The following is a 10,381-nucleotide window of genomic DNA, read 5'->3' as shown; positions in this document are numbered from 1 at the left end:
GCCAGGAGGGGTGAGAGGGCAGGAGCAGTTGGGGGCGCCCGGAGCCCAGGATGCTGGTGTGGGTGGGCTCGCTGAGTGGGGTGAGGAGGACATGGGGCCCTGAGAGAGGGGATCAAGTTCGCAATCGCGCAGCTGCTGGTGGCCCAGAAAGAACCGCGGCTTGAACAGGATGAGCATTTTTCTCGCTCACGACAGAGAAGGGCACCGGGCCAGCTTCTACCAGCTTCCTGCTCCGCCTTTTCATGCGTGTGGCTGCCTCCGTCAAGGTTTGGCCCCGCGGTCCCAGGTGGCTGCTGCGGCTCCAGCCTTCGTGTCTCTGTTCCAGGCAGGAGAAGAAGGCGGTGGTGTTGGGAGGGGCAAAGGCGACCCTTACTCGATTGGACAGTAAGTCAAACGGAGGATGAAACCATAGGCCACACCCCCCCAAGAGCAGGAACGGGCATGTTACCTCCCACGGGACAAACCTGGCCCGCTGCCTGTCTTGGTAAATAAAGTTTTTTTTTGTTTTTTAAAAATATATTTTAATGATTTTTTACAGAGAGGAAGGGAGAGGGATAGGGAGTTAGAAACATCCATGAGAAACATCACCAATCAGCTACCCCCTGCACACTCCCCACTGGGGATGTGCCCGCAACCCAGGTACATGCCCTTGACCAGAATTGAACCTGGGACCCTTCAGTCCGCAGGCTGACGCTCTATCCACTGAGCCAAACCGGTCAGGGCGGTAAATAAAGTTTTATTGGAACACAGCCATGCCCATTCGTTTATGTGTTGTCTCTGGCTCTCTCTGCACCACGACAGCAGAGGTGAGCAGTGACAGCGACCCTATCATGTGGCTGCAAAAGCTGAAACAGTTCTGTGGCCCTTTGCACACAGCAGCTGGCCTGCTGGTGCCCAGCGTGTCAGGTGACCGGTAAGTGGGCTCCTTGGTGTCCTAGAGCTGCACTGGCCACAATTAGCCATTTAAATGTAATTGCGGCCCGGCCAGTGTGGCTCAGTGGTTGAGCGTCGACCTATGAACCAGGAGGTCACGGTTCGATTCCCGATCTGGGTGCATGCCAGGTTGCAGGCTCGATCCCCAGTGTGGGACGTGCAGGAGGCAGCCGATCAATGATTCTCTCTCATCATTGATGTTTCTATCTCTCTCTCCATCTCCCTTCCTCTCTGAAATCAATAAAAAATAATAGTCTATACTAATAAAAGGGTAATATGCTAATTAGACCAGGAGACCTTCCAGACGTCCTTCTGAACAAAGCTATGGTGATGGGGCCGAGGCAGAGGCAGTTAGGGGCGATCAGGCTGGTAGGGGGTAAGGCAGCTGGGGGCGAGCAGGCCAGCAGAGGGGGCAGTTGAGGGCAAGCAGGTTGGCAGGCAGGTGAGCGGTTAGGAGCCAGTGATGCCGGATTGTGAGAGGGATGTCCGACTGCTGGGCCTAAACCAGCAGTTGGACATCCCCTGAGGGGTTCCAGATTGGAGAGGGCACAGTCTGTGCTGAGGGACACCCCCCCCCCCGTGCACAAATTTCGTGCACCGGGCCACTAGTCTATATATATAAAAGGCTAAGTGACCGTCCGGCCCGTACAGATGACGCACACTGGAAATTTAAAAATAAACGTTGACTCCCGCATGCACAATACACTTAAAGCTCTCGGCACCAGTTGCTCATGTGTGTTGCTTTCTCTCTCGTTCGAAGAGCGTGTGATGTTAAAGTTGTAAATACTTCATCACCAGGGAAGTTAGTCAAGCACCTGAAAGTGTTTTCACTCTTAATGTGCTGTACAGGGAGACATTAGAATAAGTTTAAGCAATGTATCAGCCATTGTTTTTATCAATGTTGTTTTTATATCATGTTTTTGTTGTTTTTATGTTTTTGTTGTTTTTATATCATGTCTTTGTTGTTATAGCATGTTGATATTGTTTTATTGATCAATTTATATATTATTTTCATATACATTTTACTAATTTTCTTTCATCGCTGACACTTCTATTATGGAGAAAGGGCGAATAGCGATATTAAAATGTTTCTTCTAATTAATTTCCTTTCTTTTGTTCCACATTTTATTATGGCTTTATTGAGATAAAATTCACATAGCACTAAATTCATTTTTAAGAGGTACAATTCAGTGGTTTTTAGTGTATTCACAGAACTGTGCAGCCATCACCACTGTTCATTTTAGAACACTTCATCATCCCCCAAACAAGCTCTGAACCCATTAGTTAATTAATTTCCTTTCAACGTGCACGAATCCGTGCACCGGGCCACTAGTAACAAATAAATGTAACTACGTAAGAGACTACCCAAGACGCGAACACCAGGCAAGGATCGACGGAGGTTGCTTTGAGGGTGCCTGCGGCAAGATGGGACCAACACCCATGGCGCTGGTGTCATCCAGCCCCATTGGTGACACCCGACTCCGCTCCCCGCCGGCCGCTGCCCTTCCTCGCACCCTGGGGGACCTCGCCCCTCTGCTCCCTGTGACCTCGCCGCCACCCGTGTCCCCGCGTCACCTCCGGGCGCGGCGCCTGCCTGTTTGCACACCTGCTGATGGTTTCAGTGAGACACGGAGTCCTCACTCTCTGAATGCAGACACTGAGAAGCGTGGGTTTTATGAGCCGTTGAAGGGAGCAGAGGCGCGAGCCTTTTACGAGCCTCTGTGGGTTGACAGGGTTATCAGGTGCGAGATCTGGCCGTGACCCGACAGAGGCGCGTGCGGAACACAGGGCCCGGGCCGTCCGTTTAAGTTACTGATTTCTTATTGTAGAGAGAGGAGAGGAGAGAAAGATCTGTTGTGCCACTTATTTAGGCGTTCATTGGTTGATTCTTTTTTTTTTTTTTTTTTGCTGGGGACAGTGAGAGAAGGAAGGGCCTAGGGTAGCAGGAGAGGGACTAGGTGGGGGAGTGAGCTGGGCTGGGCTGCTTTGGTTCGCTGAGAAGTCGGAAAAAGGGGACGTTTGGGACAGGTTCGGGGGGTTTGCCTGGGACGAGCTGCCGGTGCCCATTGCTGCTCTGGTTGCAAACCTCGTGGGGTCCCTTCGAGTTTAGGAGATGCAGGCCTGGGGGGGTCGGGGAGAAGCGGGAGAGGGGCAGGGGAAAGGCTGGGTGTGCCCCCAGGAGCCCTTGGTTGATTCTTGTGTGTGTCCGGATCAGGGGTTGAACCGAAACCTGGGCGTATTGGGACCATGCTCTAACCACTGAACTACCCGACCAGGGCTGCCTTTTTTTTTTTTTTTTTTTTAATCCTGGTGCTGGATAATTGGCGTGTCCATTTGAAATGAACCCCTCAAGCCGTCTGCTTCTGGAATGTATTCCCATATATACACAGACACACACATTAGAGTCCAATAAAAACTTTTTTAAAAAAGTTATTGCCAGGGAAGCAAATTCTCAGATAAGATAACTAATTAGTGTCTCAGACTTTCGAGAAACAGAATTAAATGGCATGGTGGTCACGAATCTGGGTATTTGAGTCCCTGTTGGGCAACCAAGGCTGTGTGACTTGGGGCAAGTTACTTAACCTCTCTGACCCTCCATTGGTACATCTGTGAGACGGAGATACCAGCTACCGGGCAAAACTGCCTAAGATCAAAGAGAGTAAAGCATTTAGTAGGATATTTGTCACGGAGCAGGTGTTCAGTACATAATATGACTATCATTTTTAAAAATATGTTTCTATTGATATTAGAGAGAGAGCAAGGGAGGGAGAGAGAGAGAGAGAGAGAGAGAGAGAGAGAGAAACATCGATTGCCTCCTGCAGGCCCCCTCCTGGGGCTTAAGCCCCCAACCCGGGTCGGGACCCCGACTGGGAATAGAACCAGCGACCCCTCGGAAAATGGGGTGATGCTCAACCAACTGGACCCCATCGGCCAGACCGTGCCATTTTTACCATCAATATGATACATTTAAAAATAGACAAAGACTATGAACACGTAAGTCACAAGACAGAACTACTGGGCACAGGCCCAGGTTGTGGGCTCCATCCCCAGTAGGGGGCGTGCAGGAGGCAGCTGATCAATGATTCTCATCATTGATTTTCTATCTCTCTCTTTCTCTCTGAACTCAATAAAAATATATATATATATTTTTTTAAATATATTTTATTGATTTTTTACAGAGAGGGAGGGAGAGGGATAGAGAGTTAGAAACATCGATGAGAGAGAAACATCGATCAGCTGCCTCCTGCACACCCCCTACTGGGGATGTGCCCGCAACCCAGGTACATGCCCTTGACCGGATTTGAACCTGGGACCCTCCAGGCCGCAGGCCGACGCTCTATCCACTGAGCCAAGCCGGTCAGGGCATCCGTATACAAATTTAAAAAAAGATTTCAGGTTTGAGTCCCCATCAGGGCACACGCCTAGGTTTCCAGTTGGATCCCCACTTGGGGCGCGTACAGGAAGCAGCCGATCAATGTTTCTCTCTCTCTCCCTCCCTCTCTCTCTAAAATCGATAAAAACATGTCCTTAGGCGAGGATTAAAAAAGTAATGACAAGCAGGACCTAGAAGTGCTGTGCAATGTACTACTCTCAACGAGAAAGGGAAGAAAACTACAGTGAGGCCTTGACTTACGAGTGTCCTGACTAACGAGTTTTTTGAGATACCAGCTGTCACTCGGTCGATTTTTTGCATTGAGTTGATAGAGTAATCTGAGTTAACGAGCTCCTTAACGAGCTCGGTCTCAGAACGAATTAAACTCGTAAGTCAAGGCCCCACTGTATAATTTTTAAATGATTAGGACCCATAGCAAATATCAGTGCTGGAACTGCCACTGGTTTTTCTTCCTGTCTTTGGTATATATATATATTTTAAATTGATTCCAGAGAGGAAGGGAGAGGGAGAGAATGATAGAAACATCAATGATGAGAGAGATTCATTGATTGGCTGCACGCGCCCCGCTGGAGCCCACAACCCGGGCGAGTGCCCTTGACCGGACTCGAACCTGGGACCCTTCACTCCGCAAGCCAGCACTCTATCCACTGAGCCAAACCGGCCAGGACTGTCTGGGGCTTACCTTAGCTGCCAAGCTCTCTACACCAGCACGGTGGGGGGGGGGGGGGGGTGTGGCGGGCAGTGGGGTGAGCACAGAGAAGGGACATCACCTGCAGGCTGAAGAGCCTACGTCCTCTGACCCGGCCGGGACTCAGCTCTGGAGGCAGGGAATGGAGCCCAAACGCACACAATTGGGAACCCCAGTGGGAACCCCAGTGGGAACCCCAGTGGGAACGGCGCGAACGCCCCACAGCAGGGGCTGGGGACGCAGATCGCCGGCCCCGAGACTCCTGGGCGGGCCTGGAGAGTTGTGAAGAGCGTGAGGCACCGTGGCGAGTGCTTATTTGTGCTTCAAATCATGTGTAAAACCACAGGATATCAAATGACAGGCGGCGCCACCTTCTCCGCGCCTGTTTGTGTGTGTATATTACACATGATGTACAGATGTACGTAATCTCCTCTGTTATACCTATACCCACAGAGAGAGGAGAATATGCACACACACACAACACAGAGGGGACTTTATGCACACGGGGGATAGATAGATGTGTACATACTTCCTAGAGGCCCGGTGCACGAAATTCGTGCATGGGAGGGGGGTGTCCCTCAGCCCCGCCTGCACCCTCTCCAATCTGGGACCCCTCAGGTCCCTCTCACAATCCAGGACTGCGGGCTCCTAACCGCTTGCCTGCCTGCCAGCCTGACCGCCCCTAACCACCTCTGCCTGCCGGCCTGATCGCCCCCAACTGCCCTCCCCTGCCGGCCTGATCTCACCCCTACCTGCTTGCTCCCCTGCTGGCCTGATCGCCCCTAACTGCCTCTGCCTCGGCCCCCGCCACCCTGGCTTTGTCTGGAAGGAAGTTGGACGGCCGGAAGATGTCCTGTTGACCCAGTCTAATTAGCATATTACCCTTTTATTAGTATAGATATACATACTGTATGTCACTGTGAAATATGCATATGAAATTGGGGGGGGAAAAAACCAGGAACTAACAATACAATTTTACAGAGATAATATCTGGAAATAGATGTGTCAGAATGCTACTACAATAATAATAATAATAATAATAACAATAATAATGATGGGATTTGTCCACATGAATTTAGGACGTTCACAGACTTCCATGGAGACAATCCATAAAAACTTGACTTAAGACTCCACAGTAAGCCCCGGCCGGGTAGCTCAGCTGGTTAGAGCATGGCCCCAATACACCAAGGTTGCTGGTTCAATCCCCAGGCAGGGCACAGACAAGAATCAACCAATGAATGCATCAATAAGTGGAACCACAAATTGATGTTTCCCTCTCTCTCTCTCAAATCGATAAATTAAAAAACAATTAAAATGATAAATTGAAAAATTACTCCACTTTAAGCCAAGAGGCATAAAAAAAAATTATGAAAGCAAAATAGTATAAATCTGACTTTTAAATGTAAAATAGAGCTATACCTAAAAATATATAAGCAGCCTGGCTGGTGTGGCTCAGTTGTTTGGATGTAATCCCAGGCACCCAAAGGTTGTCAGTTCGATTCCTGATCAGGGCACATGCCCGGGTTGGGGGGCTCGATTCCTGGTGGCGAGGGGTGCGGGGGACAGGGGATCTGTCCATGTTTCTGTCTCTTATCAATGTTTCTCTCTCTCTCTCTCTAAAAATATCAATGAGAACATATTTTTTAAAACAATTAAATGAATACTGCTAGAATGCTTTTCAGATGCAAACCAAACCATCCTGAGCCCAAATTCCCCACTCACCCCCTTTATCTAAACCTCACACGCCAGTCCAGCTGGCGTGGCTCAGTGGTTAAGCGTGAACCTACGAACCAGGAGGTCACGGTTCGATTCCCAGTCAGGGCACAGGCCCAGGTTGCGGGCTTGATCCCCAGCGTGGGGCGTGCAGGAGGCAGCCGATCCATGATTCTCTCTCATCATTGATGTTTCTCTCTCTCCCCCTCTCCTTTCCTCTGTAGTAAAATCAATAAAAACAGATTTTAAAAATAAAATTAAATAAATCTCACTCACTCCCCAGCCAATATGTCTCCGGCCCTAAGTCATCCAGGGCCAGGTATCGGGTGCCAGAGACCCCCCCTATGGCCCACCCTCTGCCCCCAGAATTTACATAAATAGCTCATTCTAAACTGCTTACCCTGCCCTGACTTGCCTTTCCCAAAGGAACCCCAATAAAGGCTCCGACGAGGCCTCCCCCAAAACCTCACCCCATCCCTACCCCCTCTTTTCTGTCCGGGGGGCCAAATCTGGTGCTCCCCCCTGTGGCCCTGCCTGGGAAATGTAAATAACAAACATCTCTCAAGAAGATTGACATTCCGTCATCACTCAATCACCTGCACACTTTAACATCCAAACTTCAGAACAACAGGTTCTGGGGACCAGGGCCCGGATTCTGTTGGGGGCCATTGTTAAGCCAACTGGGGTGGCGAGGCCAGAAGGGGGCCGGGAGACAGGGGGACAGGGAGCACTCAGACCGGGCCCTGGGAGGGCCTGGGGGCAGGGGCAGGGGCTGGGGCAGGGGCAGGGGCAGGGGCAGGGGCAGGGGCAGGGGCTGGGGCAGGGGCAGGGGCTGGGGCAGGGGCAGGGTGTGGGAGGGACAGACAGGACCAGGGCAGGGGACTGTGGGAAGGAGGTGCGGAACAGCGTGAAGAAATAAAATGAAGTCACTGTGGTCAGGTTGCTAAATTGCTAAATCCAAGTCGGTCGAGGTATGAGGAAATGCGTCTCTTCTGGCGTTCACTAGCCTGGGAACTTCAATGTTTGAGTTTTCCAGCCCCGTGTCCATGCCTGGAGAGAGGGATCAGGTGACCCCTGGTTACCCCCCGGGGGGTCCACACGCCCAGACCACCTGGCAGCTGACGGGGAACGTCCTGGACCAATCCTCGGGCCCCACTCACAACCCTCTCTCACCACAGGTTGTGGCCCCCCCAGCCTCCCTGACCCCCCAGCCCCCCTGGCCCCCCAGCCCCCCAACCAATTCTCCAAGCCTCCAGATACCAGCCGGTGTCCAACAATTCAATTCGATTCTGACGCTCCCCAGAGCGGTCGGAGGGAGCGTGGATCCCCCAGGTTATGGGCTCAGTCCCCAAGTCAGCCCCCACCCCAGACACCAATCCCCTAAATCCCAGGTACTTCTTTTTTTTTTTTTAATATATATTTTATTGATTTTTTACAGAGAGGAAGGGAGAGGGATAGAGAGTTAGAAACATCGATGAGAGAGAAACATCGATCAGCTGCCTCCTGCACGCCCCCTACTGGGGATGTGCCCGCAACCCAGGTACATGCCCTTGACCGGAATTGAACCCGGGACCTTTCAGTCCGCAGGCCGACGCTCTATCCACTGAGCCAAACCGGCCAGGGCTCCCAGGTACTTCTGATCAACTGGCTATAAATTGGGAATTCCCACGACCCCCTCCTCAGGTTCAATCATTTGCTATGACAACTCACAGAGCCCAGGGAAACCCTTTACTTATAGTCCAGTGATGGCGAACCTTTTGAGCTCGGCGTGTCCGCATTTTGAAAAACCCTAACTTAACCCCGGTGCCGTGTCACATATAGAAATGTTTTGATATTTGCAACCATAGTAAAACAAAGACCTATATTTTTGATATTTATTTTATATATTTCAATGCCATTTAACAAAGAAAAATCAACCAAAAAAATGAGTTCGCGTGTCACCTCTGACACGCGTGTCATAGGTTCGCCATCACTGTTATAGTGTATCCGTTTATTACAAAGGATGTGATGAAGGATACAGGGGAAGAGCCTGATGAAGAGGTACTCAGGGCTCTAGCTGGTTTGACTCAGTGGTTAGAGCGTTGGCCTGCGGACTGAAGGGTCCCAGGTTCGATTCCAGGAAAGGGCACTAGCCCAGGTTGTGAGCTCAATCCCCAGTAGGGGGCGTGCAGGAGGCAGGTGATCAATGATTCGCTCTTATTACTCATGTTTCTATCTCCCTCTCCCTCTCCCTCTCCCTCTCCCTCTCCCTCTCCCTTCCTCTCTCTGAAATCAATAAAAATGTATTAAATTTTTTAAAAGGTGCCTAGGGCAAGGTCTATCCATCCGCTTTCAAAAAAGAGATGTAACTGACACAAAACACTGTGCAAGTTTAAGGTGAACGGCGTGTTGACTTGGTACATGTATGTATTGCAATAGGATTACCGCCCGGGCTTGGCCGACACCTCCATCACGTGATCACGTCACTTCATCAGGATTTGGTTCAATTAAGGTCTAGTCTCTTGGTAACTTTGCCGTTTATAATACAGTATTGTTGCTTCTAATCACTATGCTGGACATTCGGTCTCCAGGACTTCTTTACGGGGTGGGGAGTTTATTATACTTTAAGAAAAATAATTTCAAATTGATTTTTAGAGAGAAAGGAAGGGAGAGGGAGAGAGAGAGAGACATTGATGTGAAGGTGAAACATCCATCTGCTGCCTCCTGCACACCCCCCACCTGGGATCGAGCCCAGAACCTGGGCATGTGCCCTGACTGGGAATCGAACCAGCGACCTCTTGGTGCCCAGAATGCCACTCCACCAACTGAGCCACCCCGGACAGGGCATGGGCAGCTTTTTTTTTTAATATATATTTTTATTGATTTCAGAGAGGGAGAGGGGGAGAGAGATAGAAACATCAATGATGAGAGAGAACCATGGATTGGCTGCCTCCTGCATGCGCCCTACTGGGGATCGAGCCTGCAACCCCGGGCATGTGCCCTTGACCACAATCGAACCCAGGACCCTTTGGTCCATAGGCCAATGCTCTATCCACTGAGCCACACCGGCCAGGGCATGTGCAGCTTCTAATCTAAAGCATTCAATTCATGAGTTTGTTTTCATTTATTTTTTTTACAGCTGTACGGAGGAGGAATGAACATATAGTTAACTGTACGTCCATTGGATAAATTTTGACATACGTGCACCCCTCTGTGAAGGTGTCACCACAATCAAGATGGTGAACGCGTCGTCACCCCCCCACAAAGCCTCCTGTGCCCCAGCGTAATTCCTCCTTCCTCTCCCTTCCCACCCCACCTCCACCCCCCGGCACCCACCACCTGCTTTCTGTCAGTGAAGATTAGTTCACCTTTTCTAGACTTTTCTGTAAGTGGAGTCGAATGGAGGTCCTATTGTTTGTGTGGCTTCTTTCGCTAAGCGCGGTGCCGCCTGCTTCCTCAATTCATCCTGTAATGGGGTGACCCCCGGAGACGACCACCAGGGACTCAGATCAAAATTTAGGAGCCTTGCCCTAACCGGTTTGGCTCAGTGGGTAGAGCGTCAGCCTGCAGACGGAAGGGTCCCGGGTTCGATTCTGGTCAAGGGCATGTACCTTGGTTGCGGGCACATCCCCAGGAGGGGGTGTGCAGGAGGCGGCTGATCGATGCTTCTCTCT

The sequence above is a fragment of the Myotis yumanensis genome, unplaced genomic scaffold (assembly GCF_028538775.1).
Source record: "Myotis yumanensis isolate MYYU_CA2020_CCGP unplaced genomic scaffold, mMyoYum1.0.hap1 SCAF_23, whole genome shotgun sequence".
Taxonomy (NCBI): domain Eukaryota; kingdom Metazoa; phylum Chordata; class Mammalia; order Chiroptera; family Vespertilionidae; genus Myotis; species Myotis yumanensis.
Note: the sequence above shows the minus strand (reverse complement) of the source record.